Below are 17,552 nucleotides of genomic sequence, written 5' to 3'. Positions count from 1 at the left end.
GCAGCTCTGAGATTCGGTAGAGTTCCACCCGTTGGAGCAGAGGTTGAGCAGAGTCGTATGGCCGAGCGCCAAAAACTGCGCGAACCGCTTTGTTCTCCAGCGTCTGGAGATCCGTTGCTTGCTGGGCAGTTAAACAGAACACGAAACAACTTGATGCGTAGGTCAGATCCGGCATCACCACGGACTTCAAGTAGGTGACTCGGGCCGCCAGGCTCAAGCATCTCCGAGTCCGCCAGAGGGCACCTACTTTGCGGGACACCTTTGCTGTAATGGCTTTCAGGTGTTGCTGAAAGTTCAGCCCCTCGTCAATGATGACGCCAAGGTACTTCGCGCTGGTGACTGTCGGCAGAGCTTGGCTGCGACAGAGGACTGTGACCCGGGGTCCAGCGTCTCTACCAGGAAAGACTGTGAGAACTTGACTCTTCTTCTCATTCAGAATCAGTCCTCGCTCTTCCAGCCATGCAGCCAAGGAGGAGACTGCGGTGGAGAGCGTACTGGCAACAGCCTGAGTCGTGTCAGCGCTACAATATACTGCGACGTCATCGGCGAACTGGATTGTGGCTGCGGATTGGGCTACTTGAGGAACATCTCTTGTGTACACGTTAAAGAGCAACGGGCCGAGCACCGATCCCTGGGGCACACCGCAGCTGCAAGAGGTGATTGTGCTGCTGCTGGCCCCGAAACAAACTCGCTGTGTCCGCTCACTGAGGTAGCTGATGAGCCAGCGAAGGGGTCTGCCTGTCACTCCTAAAGCAAACAGGTCCTGAATGAGACGCTCATGACTGACTTTGTCAAATGCCTTGGAGAGATCGAGAAAGCACACTCCCGATACCTGGCGTCGATCGCGGGCCTCCAGGAGCGTGTCCGTCAGGACAACCAATGCATCTTCTGTTGAGTAGCCATGCCGGTACGCAAACTGCGTGTCAGGCAGCGCATGAACACGGGAAAGCTGACCTTGTAACTGGTTTTGTACAATCCGCTCGAGGATTTTCGAAATAATGGGTAGTAGAGATACTGGTCTATAATTCCCAGGGGAAGCAGGATCTCCCGATTTGAAGAGGGGGCGAACCTCTGCTAGCTTGAAGGCCCGAGGAACGATACCCGATTTCAGGGACATGTTGAAAAGTTGGGTGAGGCTTGGTGCGATGATGTCGGCAGTGGCGAGCAGCAACGATCCTGGGACCCCGTCACTACCGGTTGCTTTTCTGGCGTCGACTTTACGGAGCAGTTCGTAAACGGAACCTGCATCAGTCACTCGAAAATCCGAAAGGACTTCCCCTCTCAATGGCCCCTGAGGTTCTGCCAATATAGATAGTGAGTGAGAAACACTCACCTCTTGGCCACATGAACAATGGGTCGGTATTCTCGCCGGCGTCCATCCATAGCGGAGACACAGCCCGTCCCAGAACTCTTGCTTCGTGAGGCTGAAGCCGTACTTCTTCAGCGGACGACATGTTAGCCAGCTAGAAGAACCCTTTCTCTAGCGATATCGATGACGTTACGCAGACTCGCAGATGCATTCTGGACCACGTCCTCCATTGCCGCTGCCTGCGCTTGACGGGACTCTGCCTTGACTTCTGCCTTCATCTTGCGCATCTTAATTAAACAATCGTCAAGTGCAGTGTCACCAGACAGAATCTTGCTGGTGAGGGGCTCGGTAATGCGAACTGACGAGTTGTATTGCCCACACAAGGACAAAGGACTCGTGATACCAAGAGTTCATAACCCCCAAGAGTGTGCAACTCCTGATCAGTCCGTGTATGGAAGCCCGCTCGGCGGAATTCCTTCATTGCGTCATTTTTGGTGCAGTGCGATGAGTCACGCCGATGAATTCTTCTAAAATTTACAGTCAAACCGGGATGCTTCCCCAGGGTAAACTGCCTAAACTGCGATTCTAGTCTGAGTCTGAGCCTCAAGAAGGAAGCAAAAGTGAAACAAAGCACACGATTATAAAGACAAAACTATTTATTTTTTCGATGCAATGGTGACTCTTCATGGCCTTCTTCTTTCACCAATGCAGTCAGTCTCTTCAAGAACAATTTCTTCCCCAGGCCATCGGCACTAGTATTTCCGGTGCTTTCCTCGAAGATGATTTCAAATGGTTGAGGAACTTGAGAGAATACGTCGAAGGAGCATTTTTCGCGGCTGAGTTGCACAGCTATCACTAAGAATGATTGTCCTCGACGGCAATGCACTATTTTTAGCAGCGTCCTCACTTCTTCCTGTCGCCGCGGATGTCCATTCTTGGAGAAAGAGTTTGTTTTTGAGAAAGTACGACTTGTACGTCCGAAATGTCTTCAAAAAAAGCTTCGAAAAGTCGAGGCTACAGCCTTGAGTTAGGAGCGGTTCAGGGTATAGTTTCCATAAATCGCAAAGAACCCAAATTTACCTCGGATGACAAGCTGCGCATGACGTAATGTAGGAATTTCGCCGAGCGCTGGGTTGTTGTTGTTGTTGTTGTGTTTATTTTAATTCGCAAACCAAACGGGCAGATCTGCCCAATGAAAAGGTGGCGAATGCAGATAGAAAGCAGTAATAAATGAAATTGGGGACTGATGTAATTAGGAGAGAGGTGGAGAAAAACTAAGCCAGCTGATCATCAAACAGGACGTCTGGTACTCTAGGTACTAAGGCCAGTAAGTGTGTGCGGGATCATGCTGGCGCGGAACTGGCGGAGCGTGGAGATGGCACGTATATCGCTGGGTAATGTGTTCCACAGCTGGGCGCCCCGGAACGCGAGGCAACCCTTGCCGAACCTGGTGGAAACTGGCGGTTGGCGCAGACCCATGGTGGAGTGCAACCTAGTTGGGCCAGCTGCCGAAGGAACTAGGAGGGCTTGCAGTTCAGAACTTGCGTGCTCATTCCGAGACCTCCAGACCAGAACGATGAACTTCTGCCTGAATATCTCGGATACTCTGTAGGTGTCCAATTGCAGCAGGAGGGTACGCGCGGAGGTGTGATGCGAGAGTCCGAAAACCGCCCTTGCCGCCCGATTCTGCATGACTTGTAGCCGATCCAATTGGTTGGCAGTAAGAAGCGGGGAAAACGCATTGGATCCGTACATCAGGTCAGACATGATGATCGCTTTAAAGTAGAGACTCGGCTCTGATGAGTCAAGCAGCGACGCAACCTCCATAGTGCTCCGATCCTCTGGGCCAGTCGAGCGGTGCAGCGATCAACATGGGGCGTCCATGACAGATCCGAGTCGAGGAGCACTCCAAGATACCTGGCCGCAGTAACGACAGGAATCGGCGTTTCATGACAGTTTACATTGATCGTATGCTGGGGCTGCTGAGGCTGCCTGTTGGGATATACAGGGATCACGTGGCTCTTGGCTGCATTCAAAATGAGACCACGGGTCTGCAACCAGTCAGCAAGTGCAGAAACCGAGGCCGATAGCGTAGCAGATACAGTGTCCAGGGATGTGCTGCTGCTGATCAGCGCAATGTCATCCGCAAATTGAACTGATGAAGACTGGTTAGCTATGGTTGGAACTTCGCGGGTGTAGATGTTCCGGCCCGTCCGTCGATTCTGCCCATCCTAAGATGGGCAGGGTGGCCAATGCCCATCCTAGGATGGGCAGGCGAATCTCGGATCGATCGATCGAGGTGGCATCGATGTTGTAGTTTGACGTTTACGTTTATAATCGCCTTTTACGTGGAGGAGCTTTCATGTTCATCGTCCATTTTCGGAAAATGTAATTGTTGTTTTCGACATGTTAGGAGAGGAGACGGTGTGGTTTTCTAAATATCTATGTTTGTTTTGATGTTTTGATACTTGTTGCTAGTGATCTTGCAAACTGTTACTGTGACTTCTCCAAGTCCTACTGATATACCTTGTCAAATCAGATGCCCTGTAGTCTTGGTGGAGGCGAAGTGGTATGCATTGAATTCGTAGCTGCTGAAATTTATTTTTTCTGGAGTGACACTGGCAAGCGATGGCATTGGCGACAGAAGAACTTTGCTTCCTTCCAGGAGAGCTGCATCACAGTCGGATCCTGTCCATGCACATGCGATCATGCTGTATTGTACTTGTAGACATTCGGGAGCTGATTTCGACCCGAGAAAATATTAATTTTTTAAACATTCATGAAGAGGATATTGTTGCTGTAGCTAGCTGACAGACATAACCTGTGGCAGTGGTGTATGGAATCAGCTTGCAAGGTCCGTAGCAACTTGATCATGCAGAGAAGGAGCTGAACTGCTCACGCACTCGCTACTGCTCTCGCAAGATGATAAGATTGGCTTCTCTCCAGTGATCCAGCCCCCCTCAAAGCATGGATCCACTGCACTTTGTCGTCGAACACATCAACACGCCTGTTGACGTACACTGGGAAAGGTATCACTTCACGATGAGGAGCACACAGCACTCGTGGAGGCTTGTGCCGGGTGAGTGGCTTCTCTCCAGTGATGCAGGCCACCTGGAGGCATCGGGCCAAGTGCGTTCTTTGCCGCAAGGGCCATATCAAAACAGCAACACCAACAATGCCACGACTTCCTGACTTCAAGACAACTGGACCACATCAGTCATCTGCCATAGTTGGTGCCGGCTATGTCGTCCCGTTCTATGCACGCCAGGGTCGAGATCGGTCACAACTCAAAGAGATATGTATGTGTGTTTACATGCTGCTGACTAGGGCTTGTCATTTCGAGGTTATCTCTGGACAACGACGGTTTTCTCCTGGCTCTTAGACCCCGATTCACCATACGACGTCGTGTGCCACAAGAGATGCAATCGGACAACGGTACCAATTTTCTTGTTGCTGATCAAGAGGTTAAAGCAGCTGTCAAGTTTCTCAACTACTCCAGACTAGCAGCAGAAAGGTCATACCACGACATTACCTGGTACTTCAAGCCACCAAGTGCACCACACTTTGGTGGTGTGTTCTAGGTAAGGGCCAAGGCAATGAAACCACTGCTGCAAGAAGACCTTCAGCTGCTATTGCCACAACACTTTCTCACTGGCCATGCTAGGGCAACTATTGCTGCTGAAGCCAACACATCTACAATTACTCAAGTTCACCCGAGGAAGTGCTGGGAGTTTGTGCAACGTATTGTAGATCAGGTATGGAAATGTTAGCTGAAAGAGATTGTTCCCAAGCTGGGCATCCAGGTGATGTGGTTGCTACAACAGCGTAACGCTAAGAAAGGAGACATCGTGCTTGTGATGGATGAGCACACAGCAATTGCACAGTGGCCACTTGGACGTATGCTTATGACCTATCCAGGTAAGGATGGTGTTGTTCGGATAGTAGAAGTTTAAGCTGGGAAGGTATTCAAGCATGCAGTTCATCATCTTGAGCCACTGGAAGTTAAAGGTGCAAGTACTGGGCAAACTGTGATTGTTTTCATATTCATAGTAAAGAAAAGACCAAGGAACTACAAGCTATGCTGTTGCCCCCTAGGCGACAAGCAACACCCGTCGTATGCAACTTACTTTGTATCCACTGCTACACGTTCTGTAGTCTGGGCTTTATGTATGACTAACACTGCTATTGATGTATTGACTTTCAGTCGGCTCCAGTTACAACTGCCGGTACACATGATACATGAACTGTCTGACCCCTTTCATGCATTCGTATGCAGCTGTCACCTAACACCGGCACCGTCATCTACTAGTATGTATCATTTGCCGCTACGCTAGGATCGGGATGGTAGTCTGTGATCCGTAGGCGTAGATCGGTGCTTGTTTTCCTTGGTGTGTGAGTTTTAGGTTCCTGCTTCGGTGGTGCAGGTTATTGGACTTGTTTTAGTTGAGTTAGCTGTTTGGCACGAGAATGAAAGAGTAATAACACAGTCTTCTTACAGTACAGTAACGACGTTACGTTTGTGGAATGGTGAATCAAGACGAGAGGTAGAAACATATGCTATAATGTCCACTAACACCACCAGTTCCTTGACGATCAGCTCATGCGATAACATTGCACAAAACTGGCCGACAGTACTGATGTTCAACAACTAACTGGCTATCAGCTCTAGCATGTCTTGTAGGTCCTTGGTCCTTTTCTTTCCATCCAAGTTTTCATATCCAATTGCCATTGTTTTTGTTGTGTTTTTTCTTCTTGTTGTCTTCGTCTTTTACTCACTCATGTGCTCTTTATCACTTTTCCTTCACGAGGGAGGTATGGTAGATTGATTTTCCTCTTTCTGTGTAATTTACATGTACTACTGTGTTCGATGGTGATGAACCACGATGCATTGATTATCATGAATGCATGTGACGTGCGTCATAGATAGATAGATCTGGTTTCTATGGCTGGCGTCTATTACGCCTGACTGCTTTCCGCCTTAGGCTTGCATTCACAACGAAACGTACTATTATTTCTTCACGGCCACATGCATGTACGATGCAATGCAGTTATGTCGTTGCCTGTTCATACTGCCCTGGAGCTGGAAGAACCCGCTAGTCTTACTTCTTCTACTTTTAGTTGTTACTATCTTGCCTAAGTGGGCAGTTTAAAAAATGTTTGCAGCAGTTGTGCTTCGGTTTATAGTTATATCAAGGAACGTTAGAACATACGGTTCTCTGTGATTGTTCTTCGAAGTAGTGTAGATGAGTGCTTGTAAGACCACAATATAGCGAATGCAACACACTGCATACTGGAACTAGCTGGTCGCACACATGCGCTCTTAGCGACAACAACAAATAGCACCCGAACATATAGCCTCCAGTTTCATGAGAATAGTGTTGTACATCAGCAGTACTACATGTACTAGTTCAATATTCTATCACAACGCAAACCAAAAAGCATGATGGGAAGAAGGGATCAATGTTGGGGGGGGGGGGGGAGAGAGAGAGAGAAAGAAAGAGAGAGAGAGATACAGTGTACGTTAAGATGCGTGTTGAGATGTTCAACGACAAAGTGCAGTGGATCCATGCATTGTGAGTGAGAGAGAGCGCGAGAGAGATACAGTGTACGTTAAGATGGGTGTTGAGATGTTCAACAACAAAGTGCAGTGGATCCATGCATTGTGAGTGAGCGAGTGAGAGAGAGAGAGAGAAAGCGAGAGAGATACAGTGTACGTTAACATGCGTGTTGACATGTTCAACGACAAAGTGCAGTAGATCCATGCATTGTGAATGAGTGAGTGAGAGAAAGAGAGAGAAGGAGAGACATGCAGTGTACGTCAACGTGCGTGTCGAGATGTTCAATGACAAAGTGCAGTGGATCCATGCGTTGTGAGTGAGTGAGAGAGAGAGAAAGACAGAGAGAGAGAGTGAGAGAGAGTGAGAGAGAGAGAGAGAGAGAGAGAGAGAGAGAGAGAGAGAGAGAGAGAGAGAGAGAGAGAGATACAGTGTACGTTAAGATGCGTGTTGAGATGTTCAATGACAAAGTGCAGTGGATCCATGCATTGTGATTGAGTGAGTGAGAGAGCGAGCGAGAGAGAGAGAGAGAGAGAGAGAGAGAGAGAGAGAGAGAGAGAGAGAGAGAGAGAGAGAGAGAGAGAGATACAGTGTACGTTAAGATGCGTGTTGAGATGTTCAATGACAAAGTGCAGTGGATCCATGCATTGTGATTGAGTGAGTGAGAGAACGAGAGAGAGAGAGAGAGAGAGAGAGAGAGAGAGAGAGAGAGAGAGAGAGAGAGAGAGAGAGCCAGAGAGATACAGTGTACGTTAAGATGCGTGTTGAGATGTTCAACGACAAAGTGCAGTGGATCCATGCATTGTGAGTGAGCGAGTGAGAGAGAGAAAGAGAGAGAGTGAGAGAGAGAGAGAGTGAGAGAGAGAGAGAGAGAGAGAGAGAGAGAGAGAGAGAGAGAGAGAGAGAGAGAGAGAGAGAGAGAGAGAGAGAGGGAGAGAGAGATACAGTGTACGTCAACATGCGTGTTGAGATGTTCAACGACAAAGTGCAGTGGATCCATGCATTGTGAGTGAGCGAGTGAGAGAGAGAGAGAGAGAGAGTGAGAGAGAGAGAAAGCGAGAGAAAGATACAGTGCACGTTAAGATGCGTGTTGAGATGTTGAACGACAAAGTGCAGTGGATCCATGCATTGTGAGTGAGCGAGTGAGAGAGAGAGAGAGGGAGAGAGAGAGAGAGAAAGGGAGAGAGATACAGTGTACGTCAACATGTGTGTTGAGATGTTCAACGACAAAGTGCAGTGGATCCATGCATTGTGAGCGAGCGAGTGGGAGAGACAGAGAGATAGAGAGAAAGAGAGAGAGAAAGAAAGAGAGATGCACACACACACACACACACACCATTGGACCATTGGACGCCCATCGCCAGAGGCGATGATAGCGATGCTAGAGCAGAAGCCATAGCAGCTTGTACTGGGATTGCACCATTCAACAGCTTGCAAGGCTGAAGAATTGACCGCCACTATTCAGGCTGGTCTACACCACACAGCTATGAAGTGGCTTTTTCTGGCCAGTGAATCCCTACTTTTTGGTCTTTTTTCATATTTTTCGGCACACACATCACACCACATACTCCGGCATGCACTGGCTGTTGGTAACCACCCAGGAGAATGAAAGAAAAGTCAGGAGGAGTCTGACACACACACACGCACAACACACACACAAACACACACACACACACACACACAGGAAGAGAGATAGAGAGGCAGACAGAAAAGAGAGTGGGTAGCTTAATCAATGCGCAGATGTGGATTCGTGTGAGATGATACAGAGAAGCTATCAAAGTTGACAAGATAAATCTGGTACCGTTGGTATAAGAGAAAATCAGTGGGTGTACATCCACTGCACTTGCAGACTTGAGTGTTTCTCTTGAGACGGATGCACATGGTGCTTAGTTTCTGAGTGTCAATTGGCTCATCCTACAGGCAAGTGGTCAGTGCCTGAGTTCAATCTCGGAAAAGGTAAGTAGCTTTAGTGTGCAGTGTGGAGAAACATTATACCAAATAGGTGGTCCTTAGTAGAGACTATACCAGCAGCCTCAATAGGGGGGGGGGGGGGTATTGGAGTTGTTGATGATCAACAGAGTATCTGTTAGGCATAAGTTGCATCCATTGGTCCTGTTCGAGTGACAGTAGGCGTGCGACCGGACAATGTTGGTGAAAGGTTTCATTACCAAAAATTTTGGAGAGAGAGAGAGATGCAGTGGATCTACGCTGCGAGGTGGCCTGCATCACTGGAGAGAAGACACTCGCCCTGCACAAGCCTTAGCAAATGCCACGAGCAGTTCATCATCGTAGTGTAAAACAATCACCAGTGCAAGCTGCATGGCGTGCTCCATGCCTCGCATCAACACACCGTGCGGTATTTATCACATAGCTCATCATGCTTCAATGTGGCATGCATCACTGGGGAGAAGCCACTCACCCTGTACAAGCCTTCACGAGTGCTGTGTGTTCCTCATCGTGGAGTGACACCGTTTTCCAGTGAATATCTACGTCGGACGGATTGATGTGCTCCGTGACAAAGTGCAGATAAGTCATGCATTGAGGCAGCCTGTATCACGGGAAAGAAGCCAATCACCTTGCAAGAGCAGTAGCGAGTGCGTGTGCAGTTCCTCATCGTGGAGTACCGTTAAAACTTAAAACATGCGCCAATGGAAGTTGCTTCAGCTCCTTCTCTGCCATGATCAAGTTGCTACACAGGTCCTCATCGTGGAGTCGTATCTTTTCCAGTATACGTCAACAGGCATGTTGATGTGTTCCGCGACAAAGTGGAGTGGATCCATGCTTTGAGGCGGCCTGAATCACTGGAGAGAAGCCAATCACCTTGCGAGAGCAGTAGCAAGTGCAGTTCCTCATCGTAGAGTAACGTTAGAACATGCACAAATGTAAGCTGCATGGCACCCTTCACATCTCGCTTCAGCTCCTTCTCTGCATGATCAAGTTGCTACAGACCATGCAAGCTGATTCCATACACCACTGCCACAGGTTATGTCTGTCAGCTAGCAACAGCAACAATATCCTTTTCATGAATGTTCAAAAATATTTTCTCGGGTCAAAATCAGCGCTCCACTGTCTACAACACAGCATGATCGCATGTGCATGGACAGTATCCGACTGTGATGCAGCTCTCCTGGAAGGAAGCAAAGTTCTTCTGTCGCCAATGCCATCGCTTGTCAGTGTCACTCCAGAAAAAATAAATTTCAATTTCAGTAGCTACGAATTCAATGCATTCCACTTTGCCTCCACCAAGACTACTACAGGGCATCTGATTTGACAAGGTATATCAGTAGGACTTGGAGAAGTCACAGTAACAGTTTGCAAGATCACTAGCCATTACAACAAGTATCAAAACATCAAAACAAAAATCGTGTAGATCCACAATTTCAGATTCAGCCATCGATCTACAAAAATCAGGTTCCTTTTACACGCGGGAAAACGAAAAAACCCAATTCCACGTGAAAAAAGACCCGCGCGCGCGCGCGGCATCTCCATCATGCATGAACGACTTTTACGTATCCCATCCTAAGTCCGGCACCCCCCCCTGCCCATCCTTATGTATCAGATTGCAACGACCAGGAGGCTCAAAGTAGTGGCTGCAAATGACCGATATCCGTCACTTGCAGCTCTGCATCATATCAGAGACCTTTAGCTGGCTTGATGAGTTGTAAAATTACTCCTTCGTAGCCGGGCGAGTCAGAGCGAGGGCGATTCACGGCTAGCTTGGTAAAAAAACTGTCGGCCTGGAACGTAAACGTCGATCTGCCGACATAGTTCACCTTGTTCACACGCCTGACCAGTGACCTGGCGCGTGGCATGCTGCCTGCGTGGAAGGAACATTTTTCGGAAAGCAAGCTTCTTCTCCAAAATTCGAAATTTTCCTTCCAAAAATGCCGTCGTCCTTGACCTCGAAGCTGAATGTTGTTAGGATAGAAAATTAGCGAATATGTAGCCGACCCATTCTGGCAAGCCGTGTGCCCTCTGGATATGCAGTTGTTCGCCATGGTCAACAATCTTCTTCTCCTTCGTTCGTACTTTCACTTTCCTGACCACGAATACAAGCGGTACCCATGCTCAGGTTAGTGTTTGTTTGTCTGTCTATGCACATACATGTAATACAATGTACTGTTCGTGCTGCAGGCACTGGCCGATCATGGAAATAGAGGAAGCAGCCAGCTTTCTTTGAAAATATGTACACACTTTCCTTGGCACCTCTTTCCCACCGCCACCATGCATGCACAATCGAGCTTGCTTTAATGCCCTGCAGTGCAGAATGCTCCCACCACCGCAACTACCACCGCCGCCACCACCACCAGCAGCAGCAGCACCACCACCACCATGACCACCACCACTGTGACCACCACCACCACACCGTGACCACCACTATAGAACTAGAAGCTTTGTTGTGCATGGCACGTCTGCAAGAGAAAATAATAGTATGCCAGTGCTGTAATGCCCTGCAGTGCAGTATGCTCCCACCACCACCACCACCACCACCACCACCACCACCACCACTATGGAAGCATTAGAGAGGTTCTGCAAAACGAAAATGTGTACGAACTTTCGCTCTACGTCACATAGTGAGAAACTTCGCACGAACTTTCGCAACTTTGGACGCGAAACTTGCAGGGAACGCGAAATGAACTTTCGTAGGAAGTTTCGTGAGATTGGGTCATGTCGTAGGTGCACTTGGCGCGTGCAAACTACGAAAATGTGCAGAACACAAAGTTCGTGCGAAAATTCGTACACATTTTCGCAAGGCCTGTCGCGAAACTTCGTTCGAATTTTCGTTGTGCAGAACCTCTCTATTGTCACGCACTGTACATCGATCCACAAGAGAAAATATGCCAGTGACTTACTAGCACCTCCATGCTGCATGCGGACCTGGACACAGCACTGTTCCCTCTGCAGGAATGGGGGCGGGGGTGTATTTCATTGTCCCTGCTTGAAGTAATACTGACTACATGACATGATGTCCAGCTAACTTTGCCAGTAACGAACGACCCTTGATCGGTCATGAGAAAAGTGTTGCTATTTGGGAGTTGTCGTCATTCACGGGGTTGAAAATATACAGCTATATTGTTACTAGGTCTGAAGATAGTGTCACTATCCGTGGGTTGTTATACCCGTGGTTGACTGCAGATACGATTGATTATTCTATGAGTATATGAAGGGTATACGTATAAAAATATTTTCCTGAGGACATAGCACGAGGAAATTCAGCCCTCACCAACGCTGTACAAAGCGTCACTGGCCCGTTTGTCAACGGTCGCGCTAATTGACCAATCAGCGTGAAGCTTATGTACCAAAATTCTCAAACTTACCGTAATTCCTTGGTACATACGGTGTAGTTTCCAAAGATTTTTTATGGACCAACATCTTCTTTCGATAGATACCAACAGATCGTCCGCTTCGAATTTTTCGATTTGATGGCCGTTTGGCCGAAAATTACCTCCCTAACCGGCCTCCACTCGTTTCACTTCAAGGCTTTCCAGGTGGACGGCATCGCAATTCGGAAGCGGAGAAAGGATAGCCAGTGAAAAAAGAAAAACAACGACGTATTGGTTGTCAAAATCGACCAAGAAATGAATTCAATAGACCCGTTTCCGTGCTGCGCCCTCACGGCCCGCACGAGTGCGAAAGGGATTCTTTCTTGACAAAACAAACAACTACGCGGATTGCATGCAGGTGCTTTTTGCAGTGCAGTACACTGACATCACTGCACTGGCTGTACATACTTTAGGAATATCCTGTTCTTTTCCAAGGCATGATTGTGGCTAGTGGGAGAACTCAGCCACCTGAAGCTTTCATAAAGGAAGAAGAAGTAGGTGAATGAGTTCGCCAGAAAATGGAACGACAAGAAAATAGATACTGTTGCTTTCGGGCGCTCATGAGACGACGGCAAGATAGGACTGAAACGATCGACAGCCTGTCTCGACGCAAAAGAAACTCTTCCAGGAGAAGCTCGACGCGCTGTAGAGTTTGCAGTATTCTGCTGGAAGAAGACAAGAGAACTAAACTCAGACTACAGCGTGGAGCTGAAGCACGAGCGAAGCAAAAGCTGCGAGTTCGAAGAAATACTGAAACATAGGAAAATGAGTGGGATATGGGCGACATGATCTGTAGATCGAAGCTCGCGCTAAGACACGCGAGGGGCACGTGCGCCTACGGGTAGCGCGGCGCCAGCCACCATGTTTTCAAAATGGAGGTCGACGCTTTTGAAATCCGTGTAGACGATGGTGAGGGCTGAAATTATGGGAAATGCAGTACATGTATACAATGGTGCAATCCATTTCTCCCAGGGCACTTTCCCAAGACTCCTCCCAATATTCACTCTTGGCGCGACCCATGTGAACTGAGCGGGGTGTATCGTTGAATACACCCCTCTCAGAACGTCTACTGATTGGCTGAAATCGCCCAAATCATACCATGCCATGGATCAATGCATGTCAGGGAGTCGTAGCACCCAAGGAAACAACACGAGATCATGATACCCAAAATGATGTACTGTAAAAGCAGAAATTTTCAGTGGTGTTTTATTTTCGGTAACTTCGGTGCCGACAATTTTTACTGAAAAAATGCACCGAATTTTCCGATACTACTGAGTAGTACTAGCACCCTTACCTGGAAAGCGGGTATTACCGAAAATTTCCCTCCACCGAACCGCCGATTTTGGAGAATTCTGAAAATATTACACCACCGAAAATTTCTGCTTTTACAGTACACAGATTGGATCCATGGAGACTCTACATGATCTGTGGTTTATGCAACTCGTGATCGCGGACTTGACCCACTGGCCCAAGCATGGGTCAGTCAAGCGATGCTATATGCGAGCATGTATGTATCGCACTTGACCCTAAGGCAGTAAGGGCAACTGTCACTGGCAGCCCGGGGTTGAACCCACATTATCAATTTTTGAAATTTTCTTACGTGACACGAAAAGCTTCACGCACTGGGTGGTCACTCTCTATTCATGTATACCACTCTGCCAATAGTGCATAGAGCTCTCTTTTGAGCTGCCCAGCTGGCCCTCGTTATGATTTAGGCTGAAAGTCTACCGTGCCGTCTCCCTTATGCTATGACTCCATAATGCATATGTACAGAAGAAAAAATCCCGGGGCCCTGTTGATGAAATTCTGTTTTGTCAAGTGGGCATTTTTGATTATTGTGAATGGCGTGTAGTGCCATAGTACAGTTCCTTTTGCTACATAACGTTTGCACAAGTCACGTTTCAGCAATTGAACTAGGAAGATCTATGTCTCTGATCTTGTCATTTGGCCCGGCTGGTGCTGTGCATTAACAACCATCATCAGGCACCCTCGAAAGACCAACAGCGATGAGTTCATGACCCAAGCATTATTCGGGCCGTTAAGTTGACTAAATGGGAGTGTAGCAAGCTTTGATCGGCGTACTTCCTTCCGTACGTAGTGAAATGTTGTCCGAGCTGAATAGATTCTATCTCCTGCGGTTTAGTACAACAGTTTCACACCTAATACTGTAGATTCGACGTCTCCAAGAAAAACCTCCATGGAGACTGGAAACTATAGCAGATCATAAATGACGCAGCAGCTCAGCTGATTCCCCAGCTCGTGTCTAGGTTCATGTACTTTGGTCAACGTGTTGTGGCAGACTCCATGTACAAAGCTGCATACTCTTGGGGTTATTGATTCTTGCTGATAATTCCATTAATGTTATTACATAGATATGAACATCATAATAATTGAATGTTGGCAAGACCCAACAAGGTGTCCCTAATGACTTACATCAGATCTTCACAAAATGCACATACTGTAAGACATGTATATATATATATATAACGAGGAAGCAAATCTAACGTTTTAACGGATGACATTTCTTCGTTATAATAAGATCCGTTGAGGCCTTACTGCTTCATATATGCTGTGTGTGGATATGGCAGAATACTGCAAGATCGTTAACATATCTTCTCGTTAACCTATGAATTTTGGACAATCGTTAAATTAGCGACTCATTATAATAACATGTCTTACAGTATATCTTGAAAAGCCGTATTTTGGTTTCACATACACGTCTCATTTCTATCACAGAGATCAGCAGCCATGGGCCATTGGTGGCAATACTGGTAGGAGTCGCCCGAGGCTAAGCCATTAATTTCCGTTCTATACCCAATATACATACCTGAACTGGGCACAAATCTATCCCATTCCTTGGTGCTGACCCCTTTGATGCGCCCCCGAATCCCTTAGCATTATTAGTACCTCCAATTCATTTCGTTATCAGCTCACCGCATGCTCAGTACTGTGTTGTAAAGTATGCAAATTTTCGACGCTTTTAAATTGCAGCCTCCCCAGGGCAAAAACACATCTCGGCCACATTGAAATTTCAGCCTGTACTGCTGTACAGTCAACTTCGCTTATAACGACACTCGGCGGCGGGGCATCAGAAAAGTGTCCTTATTCGCGAAGTGTCGTTATACCCGAAGTCTCATTATAGGTATTACAGTAGGATGGGACTTTGCTCTGGGCATGGGAACTCTGTCGTTATTCGCGAATTGTCGTTATATCCGAAGTCGTTATTAGCGAAGTTGACTGTATACACTGTCACATTGAGCCTTGCAAAACAAATTTTAGGCTACAAATGCCCAGTAAATAAGAGGGGAGAAGGCACTGAACGAAGTGTCAACCTACGAGTACAACCTCAGTGCAGCAACGTGCTCTTTCTCTTTTTGCTTGTGTAAGCAGGAAGAGCACGTTGTTGCACTGAGGTTGTATTCGTAGGTTGACAGTTCGTTCAGTGCCTTTTCACCTTTGGTTACATAATTTTGTTACCTTTTGCGTTTCCTCTAGTAAATAAAAGGGGGGTTGTCAAATGACAATCGCTCTATTCAGTTGCTATTCACTCTTGGCGCATGCGCTGGACGAAATATTCTTATATTAGTGATGTCGAAAAAGTATGCGGTTGTCAGTTGACAAACCCCTTTTTATTTACAATTCAGTTGCGTGATGTCCACCACTTTCCGAATTAAAAATGCACAGGCCGATAATAGCCGAAAATAAAATATGCGCCGAATATGCAGTACCTTGCGCACTCTGTTAGAAGACATTAGGGCTACTGGGAATGAATGCCCAAGTAAAATGATGAAGTACAGTAATACAATACTATAGGGAGTGCATTTGGCATGAATACACCAAGCCAACTCTCCTATACAAACAGTATAGTGTTGCTGCCAAAAACATGATCAGCTAAAGTTGCCTTTTTGCATTATTATGGTTGAACTTTATTTTCCTGTAGCCTCGTTCCCAAGCTGTGGATTTAATCACGAAATTCGTTAGCAAGACGAAGAGGTTTTATGTGAGCTTACTATTATTCTACCTGCACTTGCTTTTATCTTTTTTGTGCAGGACTCTGAGAAGCTGGAGGGACCCCACAAACCTCAAGCATTGAAGATACAACTTTTAACCAAGAACCAGGCAACATGATGTGCATGTATCACGTTCGCTGTGATTGCATCGTTTCAGGGTACACTGACAACATACTAGTACTAGTAACTAGTCCTTGATTAGCAGCAGTGGCCTGAATTATTGCCTGGCCGCTATTCATATAATCCTTTGGTGCTTACTCATCGCCTTGTTCTGTCTCTAAAATGGCGTATGGGTGTTCCGAGGCTTGTAATATTTGCTCAAGCCGCGCATTGGCATTGGTGCATGTCGGTAAATGCCAGCCACTGCTGCCTAGCTCAACATCTTTTGTATGATGTAGAATGCGCTCTGTGTATCTACAGTCGAGTGACCTACAGTTGCACTAGTATGTGCACTGTGCTGGCACAGTGTATCATACTCAGTCTTGTCACTTCTTCTCCCACGTTTACTGTATTGTTTAATTCACTGTACACATCTTGCCCAGCTCCTCTAAAGCCACACAGAATTAGTTTGTTGTTTTGGGCCACTACACTCAGCTGGTGTAAGGTTGGTCTGCTTCTCTCTTCCTTCTCTTCGACGTGTCCAGCCAATCATTCATGTCAAGCTTTGCATAACTTAGATCACTGTATATACAGTCACCTGGCTGGAAACGTCCATGGCTGCAAAATCACATCTTTCTTGAGGAACCCCATTTTATAGAGTGGACGACATTCACTTTCCTGATAGACTCACCTCAGATGTTGGTATTGTACCCATCCCTGATTTGTACATGCACCACTTTTTTGGCAACTCCGAACAGTGAGAATGTCTGCTGTGGATAGTTCTCATGCTTTAAACTCATTCCTAAATTGAATGTAAACAAGTACGGTATAATACCGCCAAAATGTAGTTCATTACAAGTCGTCGATTATGATCCTTTGTTGAGACGAAAGCTTCGGGACCTGGAAGTACTTGTGACATACCCATATCATACTCCCTCAGGTTCTGAAGCTCTGTGTGTGTGTCGTGTTTGCTTTGCTTTAAAGTATATTAAGAGCTCTGATGGTCTGCACTCCTCTTTGCATGGAGTCACCTCCAGTGGTTATGGCGATCGAGTGCATGTATGTTCGGATAAGGGCGTGGGGAAACACTCATCTAAAACATACTCATTTCTTCATGCATACTTTTATTTCTCATTTTTTTCGGCACACACTCCAGCTCCTCGAAATTATCATGGGATGCATGTTGATGACAGCCTGCCGCCATGCAGCCTGAGCAGTTCGGACAATCAATCATTCGGATAATCGGCATTCTATA

General features: G+C 47.0%; 1 long non-coding RNA gene across 1 annotated transcript; it reads left to right on the top strand.

Annotated features, from left to right (window-relative positions):
- Nucleotides 1-10,690: 10,690 nt before the first annotated feature.
- LOC135806573 (uncharacterized) lies at nt 10,691-17,144 on the top strand. Its single transcript, XR_010551244.1, has 2 exons — nt 10,691-10,936; nt 16,239-17,144. It is a non-coding gene; the product is annotated as an uncharacterized LOC135806573 (long non-coding RNA).
- Nucleotides 17,145-17,552: the final 408 nt, after the last annotated feature.

Source organism: Sycon ciliatum, chromosome 1 (genome assembly GCF_964019385.1).
Source record: "Sycon ciliatum chromosome 1, ocSycCili1.1, whole genome shotgun sequence".
NCBI classification, from domain to species: domain Eukaryota; kingdom Metazoa; phylum Porifera; class Calcarea; order Leucosolenida; family Sycettidae; genus Sycon; species Sycon ciliatum.
This window is presented reverse-complemented; position numbering and strand designations above follow the sequence as displayed.